The sequence below is a fragment of the Crocuta crocuta genome, unplaced genomic scaffold, assembly GCF_008692635.1.
Source record: "Crocuta crocuta isolate KB4526 unplaced genomic scaffold, BGI_CrCroc_1.0 scaffold451, whole genome shotgun sequence".
NCBI lineage: Eukaryota > Metazoa > Chordata > Mammalia > Carnivora > Hyaenidae > Crocuta > Crocuta crocuta.
The window spans coordinates 984,711-1,000,713 of record NW_027527963.1 but is presented as its reverse complement, the minus strand read 5'-3'; the positions used below and the strand labels follow the sequence as shown (position 1 = coordinate 1,000,713).

At 35.9% G+C, this 16,003-nt stretch overlaps 2 long non-coding RNA genes across 2 annotated transcripts; both read left to right on the top strand.

The window, feature by feature from the left end:
- The first annotated feature begins 2,100 nt into the window (after positions 1 to 2,100).
- Positions 2,101 to 4,779, top strand: LOC144222294 (uncharacterized). Its single transcript, XR_013332368.1, has 3 exons — positions 2,101 to 2,606; positions 3,696 to 3,836; positions 4,678 to 4,779. It is a non-coding gene; the product is annotated as an uncharacterized LOC144222294 (long non-coding RNA).
- A 5,686-nt stretch (positions 4,780 to 10,465) lies between these two features.
- LOC144222295 (uncharacterized) lies at positions 10,466 to 11,416 on the top strand. Its single transcript, XR_013332369.1, has 2 exons — positions 10,466 to 10,511; positions 11,262 to 11,416. It is a non-coding gene; the product is annotated as an uncharacterized LOC144222295 (long non-coding RNA).
- The last annotated feature ends 4,587 nt before the right edge of the window (positions 11,417 to 16,003 follow it).

Genomic DNA, 16,003 nt, shown 5'->3' with positions numbered 1-16,003 from the left:
AGATGGATAACAGACACATGAAAAATACTCAACGTCACTCATCATCAAGGAAATACAAATCAAAACCACAATGAGATACCACCTCACACTTGTCAGAATGGCTAAAATTAACAACTCAGGCAACAACAGATGTTGGCAAGGAGGCAGGGAAAGAGCAACACTTTTGCACTGCTGGTTGGAATGCAAACTGGTGCAGCCACTCTGAAAAACAGTATGGGGGTTCCTTGAAAAACTAAAAATAGAACTACCCTATGACCTAGCAATTGCACTACTAGGTATTTGTCCAAGGGATACAGGTGTGCTGTTTCAAAGGGGTACATTCACCCCCAATGTTTATAACAGTGCTATAGACAATAGCCAAAGTATAGAAAGCCCAAATGTCCATTGACAGATGAATGGATAAAGAAGACGTGGTACATATATACAATGGCATATTACTTGGCAATGAAAAAGAATGAAATCTTGCCATTTGCAACAATGTGGATGGAACTAGAGTGTATTATGCTAAGTGAAATTAGTCAGAGAAAGACAAATACCATATGACTTCACTCATATGTGGAACTTAAGATACAAAACAGATGAACATAAGGGAAGGGAAACAAAAATAATATAAAAACATGAAGGGGAACAAAACATAAGGGGCCCTTTAATACAGAGAACAAACTGAGGTTTGCTGGAGGGGTTGTGAGTGACAGGATGAGCTAAATGGGCAAGGGGCATTAAGGAGGACACTTGTTGGGATGAGCACTGGTTGTTATACATAAGAGATGAATCACTGGATTCTACTCCTAAAATCATTATTATATTATATGCTAACTAACTTGGATATAAATTTAATAAATAAATAAATAAATTTTAAAAGGATACTTATAAACTATTTAAAAAAGGAAGAAAGAAAGAAAAGAAGGCAGCCGTGTATCCCCAAACAGAATTCTGGCTGTGTCACTATGAAGCCGTGAAAATTTGTGAAAGTATCCTTTTCCAGATATAAAATATTACATAATAAATATGCATATCCAGAGTAAAAATAATGATCCAAAAACTCATTTATGTTAAAACAAACAGGTTTTTCACAGGTGCCAAAGGAACCACAGTGTAAAGTGGTATCAGTTCCATTGCAGGCCGAAGGACTGGGTGTTGTGAGAAGTCAGTAAAGCCTAAAAAAGAAGTCAAAAGAAAGCTGAAGAACAATTTTTTGTGACAACTGAAAACATTCTCGCCTACAATGGGAGAGATTTAGATTGGCTTTTTATTTTAAACTCAAAGTAGAAATAGCATATCATTTAGAGAGTTGGATGCTTACACATCCACATATGATGATGAAATGAAGTGTAAATTTTTATGGTTAACATCTGCACTGAGCATGGAAGAACTAGAGAAGTACTTTTGAGTGCATACGTAAAAATCAAATAGACTAGCAGTGGACCAAAAGTTTACTTCTTAGTTTTAAAATTTTTATAAACCTAAAATTATTCTGGTACTTAGCTGACTTAGCTTTCCTGTTCTTTCTTATACAAATTCATATTCCATTTCATAGTATTCTATTATTTTGTCATTTGCCCATGGATTGTAAACATTTCTTAAAAATATGAACTTCTTAGAAAGTTAACATGCTTGTTTTAGATATTCTTCTTATTTTAATAGGTGGATTGTCAAGGTTGGTATGAATAGAATTTTCCATGTCTTGTGAAGTGAATCCCCATAAATTATCACATCCTTGAAATTGTAACTGTCTTTTTGCTGGCTTTCTTAAAGAGTATTTTCCAAAAGCTTATGTTATGTATTGGAATATTCCCAGTACTTTTTGGTCATTATAGTTCTCACTTTCAGACTACTGAGTTCAATCAAGGAACTGCCAAAATACCTAGAATTAATTTTACTACAATTTTCTGAGGATTAGCATGGCCAAGATGTATTAGTTTCCTAATCTTGCACAACAAAATACCACAAACTTAACAGCTTAAAGCAACACCCATTTATTATGTCACAATCACATACATTAGAAGTCTGGTCATAGCAAGACTGGGTTCTCTGCTTACATCCCATTGGCTAAGACTAAGTGTCAATTGAGCTGCATTCTCATCTGGAGCTCCTCTTTCATCTTTCTGCCACTTAGTTATGGCAGAGTCCAGTTCCTTGGAGTTGCAGGATTGAGGTCCCTATTTCCTTTGTAGCTTTCAGCCAGAGTATGCTGTCAGCTCCTTGAGGCCTTCAGTTTCTTGCTTCATGCCTCCCCCCCATCACTGAAGTTAGCAGTGGAACACTGAATCTATCTGGAGCATCAAATCTTTTACTCCAGATAGATTAAAAGAGAATGTCATCTCTTTTAAGAGCTCGCCTGATTAGATGAGACCTGAAGATAACCTCCTTCTCTGAAATCAACTGCCTCATATAGGATAAACTAACCACTATATTCACAGATACCTCCACACTTAAGAGGTTTGAGATATACGACGAATGGGTCATGGAGATCATCTTTGAATTCTGAATACCACACCACAAGCTATCTAAGGTCTAAGGAGAAGTACCAAAAACTGCCTAGATAAAGCAAGTATGAAATATCTCTGAAGCTTGGACAAGAGATAGACAAGGAGTGCCTATACATTGTTAGTGTCCTTAAAGGCAAGAACCATGTCTGTGTAGTTCAGCGCTGTTTTTGTAGTACCTAGAATGGTGTTTGGAATAACAAATGATTAATAAATAGTTATTGAATAAGGATAATGAATGAGTAAGAAATGCTCTTGCACTATAGAGTGGAAAATGGGAGAATAATCCAAAACACAAAGTCACATTGATGTCAAGACCAGGTGTTCACTGAAGTCATATGAACCAAGACTAGAAATCTGTAACAACCTAGATGGATAAAAATCGACCAGTTCAAATGAAGAAAAAATCAACGGGCAACTGGGGAACAGAGAATAAGGAGATGAATTCAACATGGATATTTTGAAGGAAAATATATGCAATAGATTTTGGTGAAAAAGAAATACAGGAGTAAAAGCAAATGAAGCAACTCCCTGATAATTTATAAGGGACTCAAATCAAGAGCAAAGTTGAAGAAGGGACACTAATCCCTCTAATACTGGATGCAAGAACATAAAAACGATACCACGTATAAATAAGTGTGAGGGAGTTTTGTGGGCAGTGGAAAGAAGAAGGGTGGGAGAAGTGAACAGAATTCCCAAAACTTAATGAGTTGGTAGGAAATGAGATTATCTACCAAGAATATGTAGGATTTGAAACTGTAGGCCCTGGGGAAAGAGTGAAGGTTTGAAATATTACTATGGAAAATGGTCAGTTTACTGGTAAACTTTTACAAGTAAAATTTTATAAAATTTTATAAAGCACCAACTAATGTTGATGTTAAAAAACTTATACTTAATATAAGAGAAATTTCTATCAAAACTTTTGTGGGGCGCCTGGGTGGCTCAGCCAGTTGAGTGTCTGACTTCCGCTCAGGTCATAATCTCACGGTTCGTGGGTTCGAGCCCCGCATCGGGCTCGGTGCTGACAGCCAGCTCAGAGCCTGGAGCCTGTTTCAGACTCTGTATCTCCCTCTCTCTCTGACCCTGTCCTGTTCACACTGTCTCTCTCTCTGTCTCTCAAAAATAAATAAAACATTAAAAAAAAAAAAAACTTTTGTGCACCAGAATAGATCTAAATATTTTGCCTATTTTTTTGGCCATTTGTTACAGAAGGATGACATAGGTGCATGAACATTAAATGTCCCAATGAGACCATAGTTTAAATGACCTCTAATGGAGTTAGGCTCAGAAAAGAGGAAAGGGAAACCAGGAGAAGATTGATAAACAAAGAAAATGGAGTGTCAAGAAGTGGTAAGTCTTCTTAAGTTTGCAGAGTAGATTGAGTTAGAATAAAGTGCAGAGAAATTGAAAGAATAGCAGATTTTGTTCAGAAAATGGGTAGTTAAGGATTACAGTTACAGTTTACAGATTAAAGAAAGCTACAGCTAAAGATTGCAAACATGCAGGGATCACAGGGATAATAAATCTAAGTTGGAAACAACATGAAAGTTCTAGTAGAAGAGGGAAAATGTGTTTTTGAAGTTAAAGAAACAAAGGAGCTCTAAGACCAGATAGTAAGTGATCATCTTTTTATATGGATGTTGGAATCATACAGCACAATGGCCAGAGATGACTTTGGAAGGACTATGAACAATATGCTGTCCTTAATAAATGTGATGGAGTGCTCACTACCCTGGAGGCTCTGAGAATACCTCCACAACAAGAAATCTATAGAAGTATGAAGTGTAGAAGAAAAATAGAGAGGAAAAACAGCTTTCACTCCAGGGCTTTAGTTGTGGCTTAAAGGAAAGCCCATACTCATTTATGGTGAGGAGTTGGATTTGTTCTATGAAAAACTAAAGATTTAGGGCATACCAACTTGCACTTATAATAATTAGATTTGGTGACCACTACAAGTAAGAGAATAAATATATTACATTCCTTCATAGCTAGTGCAATAATTTCATGTTGTCAGTCAATACTTATTGTCTTTTTTGGATAGAGTAACAATTTTTTATCATGCTACTAAGAAATTGTGTGTGTGTGTGTGTGTGTGTGTGTGTGTGTAGGAGAGGCGTGTTTGTGTGTGCATATTATATATCATATGTAATATTATATTATATCTGTCTTTCTATCTCTCTAAACTTTATAGAGTCAAAGTTAGAAACCAAGTATTGCTTAACAAAAATGAGAACAGCCAAGACTATGGAGAATCCCTACTCACCTACAGTATGTCTTCCTTCAACATATTTGATCAGTGAGTAATTCATAAATAAAGACCTGAAAATTTTAATCTTGAGAAAGAGGCCAAATCAGAGAATTTAAGAAACACAATTTTTATTACTATTTGTATCTACAATCTTGGTATCACAAAATTTACAATCCTAGTTGAAAAACAATCAGATGTTAAATCCTTTGTATTGCAATCATTCCTCTATAAAACAATGATTCACTTAATAAATAAGTAAGTATTTCGCACCTATTATATTCTGTTATGAGCAAGGCATTTTAGGCATGGTGGTGTACAAGGAAAATTTGCCTCTAGAGTCTTAGATGTTCAAAACTTAAACCCAGAAAATGTAATCACTGTTTGAGATACAGAAGCACATGTGAAAATTCATAAAGAAAAAAGTCATGCTAACTGAAATTCTTTTAAAAAGAGTCACTTATCATTATTTTGAGGATGTTATTAGTTATTATTTAAGGAACTTCAAACATGAAAAATAAAATCTCTAGTTCCTTTCATGCTGACCATATCCATGACAGAATAATATGACTTTTAGACAATATAATTCCGTTTTGTCTTCTTCCATGCAAGAATTTGACTAAGTGATTGACATAACAATAAATAATGGAAAAGGAATTATATTTGTCTTTATCTGATTTATTAACATTATATATCAGGTAGAATAAAAAGTTTACATAGATGCCTTTTTGACTAATACCAAATCAACCAAAAATAGTTTTAACATTTAATAACAGAGATGAGCTTCTTTCTTAAATTAATTATGTAGATTACAACAAAGAACAAGATCTCAAATTTTCTAAAGAGTGAGGCATTTTCATGCATAAAAATTTTGCATATGTGTTATTTAAAGTCAAATCATGTACACAAGCCTATGTTAATACTGTCTTAAAGTGTTTTAAATAAATCGATTAGAAGTTGTAGCATTTAAAATTACATGATGTGATTTATGTTGTGCTTTCTGTGAAAAGTACAAACACTCCTGATACCTAGATTTCCCATCATTACTTTGAATTGAAGAAAAGAATAAGATCAAATTTTCTAGGTATAAAGTAATAGATTTTGAAATCATTAACAAAGGAAATGATTCCTATTAAATCTGACATAACACATATTTAAAAAAAACAACTGTGAAACTTAAAAATAAAAAAGAAATTAAAAAATATTTCATGAGTCTACACGGGTGACCCGTATCTACAGCTAATTTGTGAAGTATCTTCCTGAATTCCATCTTCCTGTCTCTTCTCTCCGTTATACTCTTCTTGTCTTCACAGTTATTCTTTTCCCTTACCTTCTCTCCCCATCTATTAAAGAAGCAAAATGTCTGCACTGACCTGTATAGACAGAAGACCAATACAAAACATTTTATATTCTGATTTTAAATAATATGGTTTGGCAAAAGATAGATTTTTAATTAAAACAAAGTTAAGAACTGATTTCCAATTATTACTAAAACAATCCATGGCTATGACAGAATTGGAATATAAAAAGTTAAGCGTACAGAAATCTACATATGTAGAAGCCCATTGCACACAGACACATATATTTTGAATATACATATTCTCATAATATGTATATATTCACATATATATTCATAAAAACGTGTTATAAAATCCTAACATATATGTTATTTTGAAATGTGCTTTTTTCACTTGAAACTGTAATATAAAAATGTCTCACCACCAGTGACCTTCTTTTTTGTTTTTTTAATGATAGCTACCCAGGGTTGATGAGGGTATACATAATTTGGCACTCCCATAGCTAAAACTGTAAATGAGGTTAGCCTTTCTGGAGTGAATTTAGCAGTACATTTCAAGAGTTTTAAATACAACTTAATGATGGTAAAATGTGAAAGTCTCTGCACCTCCCATTTTGGATATGTAAGAATTTCCATTATAAGGATATTTGTTACAATGTACTTTATAATTTCCAAAAATAATAACATACCAATATGTATAACAAGAGGCGCCTTGCTAAAATATACACATGTCATATACCCATGCCACATAAAAATACTTTACATTAAAATTATGTAAATTAAGGAAGAAAATGAAAATGCTTCAAAGTTTAATGCATATACAATTTTTACACAGGCATTGTAACTATTACAACCTCAGAACGGATTCTTATTAATAGTACCATAAAAAGGAGAACGAGACCTACCACTTAAGTACAGTTGATTTATATAGCATTCTAGAGAAAGCAAACTAACATACAGTGACAGAAAGCAATGATTTCCTGGGTGGTGGAGTGGGGACGTAGTAGGAGGGAGGGATGGCACAAAGGGAACTTTGGGGTGATGTTCATGTATACTATCTTGATTGTGATAATGATTTTACAGGGTTATACCTATGTCAAGATATTAAATTGTATGATTTAAATATTCACAGAAGTGCATGTTTTTAAATCTGATTTTAAAATGTGTGTATTTATGGTTTCTCAACTTGGCCTCAAGAGGCCTGTTAAAATGTAAAAATGTCTGACAGTACTAAGTGTTACTGAGGATGTGGGGCACCTGGAACTCTCATATATAGTTTTGGTGAAATGCTTCATACAGACGCATTGGAAAATATCTTGCAATTTCTTAGGAAGTTAAACATATGACCAGCAATTCCACTCCTATATATTTACTTAACAAAGATACAAAAAAATATGCCAACAAAAAATTGTTCCTAAGAGTACCGATGATTCTGTCACAAAATGTAATGACTAATTTTACTTCTTTTAAATGTTTCTTATTTCTTTTTTTCAGTTTATTTATTTTTGAGAAAGAGAGAGCAAGTGGAGGAAAGGCAGAGAGAGAGAGAGAGAGAATCCTTAGCAGGCTCTGTGCTGTTAGCACACAGCCAGACACAGAGCTCAATCCCACAAACCATGAGATCATGACCTGAGCCACGATCAAGAGCCTGACACTCAACCAACTGAGCCACCTAGGCATACATATATATATATATATATGTATGTATGTATGCATGTAATCTCTAAGTTCAACATGGGGCTTGAACTCAGGACCCTAAGAGCTAGAGTTCCATGCTCCACTGACTGAGCCAGCCAGACTCAGTAATGACTAATTTCAGTCCTGATCTTTCAATTCCTCAGTGATTAACAGTCCTAATTGCTCACTTTTTTCAATTCTGTTTTCCTTGTCCTCCCTGAAGCATATTGTTTTCTTCCTACATATTTAACACTTCCCTCTGTTTCACCTTTGAGATCTCATCCTCCTCAATCCAGCCATTAAATGCTGTTATTTTGGTTTATTTTTAATTCCCTTCTCTTCTCACACTATGCTCTCTCTCTAGCTTAATTGCACCCATTTCCATGGTCTCTAAATTAATACCTCACAATTAACTATCTCCTAAGCTCCAAGACTTTATTTTCAGCTACCTATGAAACATACCATGTGAATTTCTCCAACTTTCCACAATGTTGGAGTGGTTAGGTGGTTGAGTGAATTAAGAGTCTGACTCATGATCTCACAGGTCTGTGGGATCGAGCCCTGTGTTGGGCTGTGCGCTGACCGTGAGGAGCCTTCTTGGGATTCTCTATGTCCTTTCTCTGTCCCTTCCAGCCTCGTGCATACACACACGCACACGCATGCTCCCTCCATCCTTCTCTCAAAATAAATAAACATTTAAAAAAAAATTTCTGCAAAGTTAGTACACTGTAGGATATACATCTTCCTACCCACACAGACCTGACATTCTCACAGTATTCACTATCAGTAAATGGCAACATTACCTATCTAATCCCTTAAAACCTAAGCTGGGGGTGCCTGATGGCTCAGTTAGTTGAGCTTCCAAATTCGGTTCAGGTCATGATATTGCAGCACAGGTCATGATCTTGTGGTTCGTGGGTTCAAGCCTGACATCTGGGTCTGTGTTTGACAGCTCAGAGCCTGGAGCCTGCTTCAGATTCTGTGTCTCCCTCTCCCTCTGCTCTTACCCTGCTTGCAATCTGTCTCTCCCTCTCTCAAAAATAAATTTCTTAAAAACTTTTTTGTTAATTTAAAAATTAAAAATTAAAAAAAACCTAAACTTCAATCAAGGATTTTTGATACTTCCCATTCCATCATCTCTCACCTCAAAGGAATTAACCCAGTTCAGGCAGCTCACACATCATTTCTAAATTCCATTAATTTCTCTCCATCTATACTGCCTCTCTCTAACCAAAGTTATTCTTCATCTTTCACCTGGATTGCTGCAATAACTGGCTTCCCAAAATTTATTCTAGTCCCTGCCCAACCTGTTCTCCATTGTAAGGTAACATTTTCAAAATGTAAATCTGATGTTAACACCCTTGCAATCCTTCTTACCCTACGTAGCCCCATTATAATCTTTTTTTCCCCTGTTGTCTCAAAATGATGACTGAAATCCTGAATACAGCAAACAGGGCACTATTGTTTGTGTGGTCTGGTTCTTGCCAACCTCTCCAGCTTTTTCCCTCCTCTTCCACCCTGTTCTCTCTTAAGTCATTCTCTTCTATCAAGGCTTCCTTCCTCCACAGGTATCTTACATGTACTGATCCCTCAATAGAGAATTCTCTTTTTGCTCTTCGTCTTCACCTAGTTAACCCTTACTCAATGCTCTGATCTCACGAAAAGGTCATTTCCTTTACTTTTCCGTATTAGGTCAAGTTCGTCTGTTACATACTTTTCCCGAATTCTCTTATTTTCTTGGAACTTACGTGTTTTAAATTATACATTCATTGATTTGACTAGTGGCATAATATTAGCTCCCCCTCTAAAGTGTAAGCTCCTGGAGTGCCTGGGTGGCTCAGTCAGTTAAGCATCTGACTCCAGCTCAGGTCATGATCTAGCAAGTTCGTAGGTTTGATCCCTGCATAGGGCTCTGTGCAGATAGCTCGGAGCCTGGAGTCTGCTTCAGATCCTGTGTCTCCCTCTCTGCCATTCCCCTGCTCATGCTCTGTCTCAGTCTCTGGTAAATAAATAAATGTTAAAAAATTTTTTAATAAAAAAATAAAGTGTAAGCTCCAAGAACAATGTTATACTTCATCTAAATTTCCAAAGGTATAAATTGCACTTGAGGTAGTATTTCTCACAAATAAGCTATGTCTCTGGAAAACAGATCTCATCATGACTCGTTTTAAGTATGATAGCAATTTTTGTATTGTTGTATATATCCTGATGGGTAACTGATTGTTTTTAATATACAAGTATGTTTGTAAGTTTTTATAAAATGTGGATCACAAATTCACAGAAGGCTTTCATTGTAGTAGGTGTCACTATCAAAGCACTTGAACACTTGGTTCCAGATTGTTATTTTCCTGTTTTATTTTCTTTTAAAGATGGCCTGTTGTCCTTTGATCTGCTCTGACACCTGCACCGACCTACTTCTCGCTTCTTAAGGGGTCCCTGTAGGGTCCCAGGTCATGTGGATAAAATTAAAATGGAGATCACGTGATTGAAACTATTCTTCACAACTTCTCCCAAAACACACAGACAAATATTCAAACACTTGGATCTGATTTTCAAAGTGTCCAAAACAGCTTTTAAATTTTGTATCTCCAATTGAATCTAACACCAATAACAAAAACAGAAAGTACCTAAATGTTATGTTTCAAAATTAATAGTTTGTGACACTGCATGATCATACCCCTTTCACTGACATTCTAATATTTCCCTACTTCTTCAGAACAATTTCAATAAACGATTTNAAATCTCCCCCCCCCCCCCAGGCTGGCCTTTCTGAAAGTGTGTCTCATCCACAGTATCAAGTGATCAGGTGAATATTACACTTGTTTCATGTTTCCTCTGCAAAATGCAAACAAATGGGGATGGAAAGTAGGAGATTCTTTGAGAATCATGCAATAATTCTTCATCTGTTTCTTGGTAATATGTTTTGTGTTTTCAGTAAAGGCAAAAGAAAAAGTGGACTTAAACAGAAGTCAACAAATCCCTTGCAAAGAAAGAATTGCATAGAATTTCTGAGAGTATTAATTTATAGACTTGGTAAAACTACTACAACGTATATCAGTGAACAAAAAACAGAGTAGTATTTATTATAAAATATGAACTTTAAACTCTACAGAAGAGTCAAAGAAAATTACTTTTTAAAATATTAAGTGACTTGAAAAACTTTATAAATTTCAAACATGGATACAGTTTTACCAATTATGTATCTCTACTTCCCAGATCAGACGCATCATAATTCTATATACATTTTGGTGACTATGTATTCTGAAATAACATTTAATGTTGACACACTTTGGCAATAATTTAGTAGCTAAGTAGTCTCTGAAGATAGGAAAGGAGACAGTTAAAATTAATTTTGTATCCTTCTCACTCTTCCTCCTAGCTTCCCAAATCAATTTACCATCTTTTTGGGCAGTTTCCAAAAAGAACTCTTAATTAAACAATCCCCAGATTAAATACAGTCCCTTTTGCTTCTTCTTTATCAGGCCATTATCTCTGGTATAGCTCAGCCAAATTAGAAATTCAGAGCTAATTTGAAATACCTCTTGTTTTCTTACAGCTTGAAGAAAAGATAAAGGTCAGAAGCAGGCTTAAGGAGATGGACAGAAGTCCTGAGTGAGAAATAAACAAAGGAAGTTCCTCTGCAGTAGAACTATTTAAAACATATGCCAATAAAATGTTCAAAGGATTCCTACAGGGCTCCAAAGATAAACACATGCAATCTTTTTTCTTGAAAAACTACTTACCTGAAGCAGTAAACTCAAATACACAGCACGGTTCTGTGAAAAAATACAAGAGATAACCCTATAATATTTACTAGGAGTTAAAACTTAGTGCATACGACAGCAAAAGTTTATCCCAGCCCAACCTGCGATTAGCTGTGTGACTTGGGGTAAGTTCTTTAACATCTCCTTCCCCCCCACCCCCCGTTGCCTTATCCGTAAGGGAAATAATTACAAATACCCACCTCACTTTTTTTCCTGAATCTGGGAATATGTGTTGGTTTCTCAGAGCTGTTGTAACAAAGTATCACAAACTGGGTGGCTTAAAACAATAGAAATGTATCATCCTCTGGTTCTGGAGGCTAGAAGTCTGAAATCAATGTATTGGCAGGGTCACACTCCTGAAGGCTCTGAGGAGGAAGCCTTCTTTGCTTCTTCATAGGTTCTTTTTTTTTTTTTAAAGTTTATTTATTTATTTTGAGAGAAAGAGAGAGAGAGAATCCCAAGCAGGCTCTGTACTGTCCGCGCAAAGCCTCACATGGGATTTGAACTCACAAAATGTGAGATCATGTCCAGAGCTGAAATCAAGAGTCAGATATTCAACCTACTGAACCACCCAGGCACCCCTAAATGCAAAATTCTTATAAACAGGTCAGTCACAGTAAATGTTCACTAAATGCCAGTTATTACTACTAATTTTATTATCATCAGTATTCTATTGAGGTGGTGCCTAATAGGGGCTGGACATTGAAAACTCTAACTTGTAAGAAACATCAACAATAAATCTATAGAAAGTGAGGAGACTCACTTGAAAAACATTGAAAAATTAATGAGAATACTCATAGTTCCTCCTTAGTCCTCACATGATGAGAGTTAAGATTTCAAATGAAGGGCTATTTTTCAATATATTTACTGCTGGCTACACTAAAGTTCAGGAGTTTGGACAAAAATAAACAGAAATATGAGAAAAAAAATGTAGGAGACATTAAATATGAATCCAGAAGGTCCAGAAACAGTGAAAATAAATTAGAGGGGGAGGAGGATTATTAAAGAAATAATGGGGGCATCTGGGTGGCTCAGTTAGTTGGACATCTAACTCTTGATTTCAGTTCAGGTCATGATCCCAGGGTCATAGGACCTAGTCCTGGATCATGTTACCTAAGATTCTCTCTCTCTCTCTCTCTCTCTCTCCCTCTCTCCTCATCCCTTCCTCTCTCTCTTTCTCTCTCCCCTTGCCCCCTTTCCCCACTTGTGCATGCACTCTCTCTTTAAAGTAAAAACAAAGAAACAAAAATAGAGATGGTAGGTAATTAAATTATGTGGTATTTTTTAAAGTGACATGTATATATCAAAATGTAGGAGGTGACACAGAAGATCTGGAGGAAGGGGACTGGGAAGAGAACTGGCAATATTAAATAGGACGGCCAGATAGCTCTCAGGGGAAATGCTGTGAAGCATGGAAATATCTGGAGAAAGAGAGCTTTGAAGGCAGGAAGAGCCATTATAAAGTCCTGAAGTTGGGAGACTGCCTGGCATGTTCCAGGAAGCAAAGGATGCTCAGAATGAGATAAAGTGACACACATAGAAAGACCTGGGGGAAATCTTCCAGACAGGAAACACTGAGGCTGGAAAGAGCTGGCTAGTGTGGGTAGGGAGTCATGGATGAAGTCTGCGAAAAAGCCAGAGGCCTGCGCACAGAGGCCTTGTGGGCCACAGGGAGAATTCTAGATTTTATTCTATGGGTGGTGAGAAGCAATGGCAGATTTATAAACAGGAGAATGGCTTTATCTGCTTTAATTTTACAGGATGGCTTTGACTGCTGAGTAGAAAACAGAATGTAGGGGCAAAAATGGAGGTAGAAGGCTAATGAGAGGTCCGGAGCTAGATAAAATGTTGGCTTACACTAGCAGTAGAGGAAGTGGTCAGCTGAAATCTGTTGAGGGTTAAAGATTTTAAACAGAATGAACAAGAGTTGATAATGGACTGGATGTCAGATATAAAAAATGAAGGATGGCTCCTAGGTTTTCACCTAAGCAACTAAGCACATTGAGGTAATATTTACCAGGCAGGCTCTTGTTTGTTTTATGAAAGAATTCACCATGTAATTCTTTTCTATTACGAGTTTCACATACGCATTAAAAAGATGATGGAAATAAAGGTTAGATTTAGCACATCATATCAGAAATGAAAGTCCAGCTTGAATCAAGGTATATGTTTTTACTTAATACCTATTTTCATATATAAATGCTAATTAAAAATTTAAATGGATATTATCTATAAATCTACCATTGCAGAGGACAGAAACATCTCAAAACTAGTTTTGAATAATCTAATATCACTGTACTTTTTGCTTAATGAGAGTGAAAATGAGGTAACCAATACTACACACTAGCTATTAAACTGAAGAAAAGGCCATTTTATAAGCATTAAACTCCTGGGGCCCACCAAATGTTCCTATTCATTCACCTATGGGGAGGGTAATTACCATTCTAAGGTTGCTAAAACAATAGAATATGAGTTTATGTATTTTCCTTCAGGCTGAAGCATTTCAAATGTTCTTAAAAGTCACTTTCCAGGCTCCTTATCTGATTTATGAGAATTAAGGTAACATTACTGCATCACCTCAATCAAATCTGACAATACATTTCTTAACCTAATAAAAATTCCCCTCCCCCCATAATAGTAATAACAAGTTTATTTTGCTGTGAGGCATTTTTAATTGCATTGTGTATAGCTATAATTGAAATGTACCCATTTTGGGTTGACATTTTGATTATCCCACTAGCCAGAAAATAGATATTATGAAACGTTGAAAAGTAATTTTTCACAGTTTAAAACTGTTTTTAGCCATTCTTACAGTCAATTAATATTCTGCAATCCTTTAAACATGGGAGAAAATTCTTCAAGTTAACTTCTTTTCTCTTAATATATTTAATATTTTCCCTTAAATATTAATTTCCCCCTTAAGGTTCTCAAGAAAAACTAAATCTTACTATATCCTTCTCTCACCCTTAATCTGACCTTTATTTTGGAATCATTTTTGCCCTCAGTTTTGTACAAAGATTCCTGTTTCTCGTGGTTCAAAGAATCCCCAGACTTTTAAGGCCCACGGCTTTTGATCTTGGTTCTGTGGCCATGAAAAACGCATCAGAAATTTTATTTTTATTTTGCAAAGAGGCCCAAATAACAGAAAAGGATAGTTAAGCCCTAAATGAATTTAGGTCTATCACCTAAGAGGGAAGGGTAGTCTGGAAGTAAGGCTTAAATGAAGTGCTGCTAAAATGTTTAATGCCCAGCAAGGAGATTAGTCTGACACAGAGAGGCAAAACTCATCAGTGTAGAAATCTGAACAATTTCCAGAACTGGGTGTATTGGGGGTTGACTTGGGAGTAACGTCCCCTTTGAAGAAAGCTATCAAACCTCCTCCTATTCTATGCTGTCAGACGTAAGAAGAAANATGAATTTAGGTCTATCACCTAAGAGGGAAGGGTAGTCTGGAAGTAAGGCTTAAATGAAGTGCTGCTAAAATGTTTAATGCCCAGCAAGGAGATTAGTCTGACACAGAGAGGCAAAACTCATCAGTGTAGAAATCTGAACAATTTCCAGAACTGGGTGTATTGGGGGTTGACTTGGGAGTAACGTCCCCTTTGAAGAAAGCTACCAAACCTCCTCCTGTCAGACGTAAGAAGAAGCCCAGAGTGTCTGGGTTTCCAGGGTAGGAGGAGAGGGAACATTGAAACGATTTCACAAACTTTTGTATCAAAATTTACTTTAGATATTCACTGGTGAAGAAAAAAAAAACAAAACAGGACTTGACCTAGTTTACATATGGTGTTATTCCCTCTGGATTGGGTGATGAGTGCAGTTCTCCAGAAGGAAATTAGTTACATAAGAGACTCAAAATACAGAGAAGAAACTGAGGGTTGCTTGAGGGGTGTGAGGTGGGGGGATGGGCAAAATGGGTGATTGGCATCAAGGAGGGTCATTTGTTGGGATGAGCACTGGGTGTTATATGTAAGTGATGAGTCACTAAATTCTACTTATGAAACCATTATTATACTGTATGTTAACTAACTTGGATTTAAATAAGTTTTTTAAAAAAACAACAACAAAAAGAAGAAAATTGGTTATATCCGAGGTGGTACCAGAAAAGGCTGGGATCTTAATCTCTTCCATGGCCCCNCGGACGCTTAACCGACTAAGCCACCCAGGCGCCCCGGCCCCCTATGATTCTTAAGTCTTCTCTTATACCCTAGATTATACCTATAAGATTCAATGCTTAAACTTATTTTCTTTTTCCACACTCTCTGTCTCACAATATGTATTTCCAAAGATCTTCCATTGTAAGATACAACATCAAAAAAAGACAAACATAACCTCCATATTAAAATGTATCCCAATTACAAACTTATGAAAATGTGAAGCATAGAAACGTTTCAATCAGGAAACATAATACTGTGGATTAATGATTCCTAAATCTACCATTTTTTTGCCATCGAATTGTCTACCAGTCATTTTCAGGTGTATATTTTACCTCTAAAGCCTGTTTTCTTTACTATTTACAGAAATAGTAAGAGTG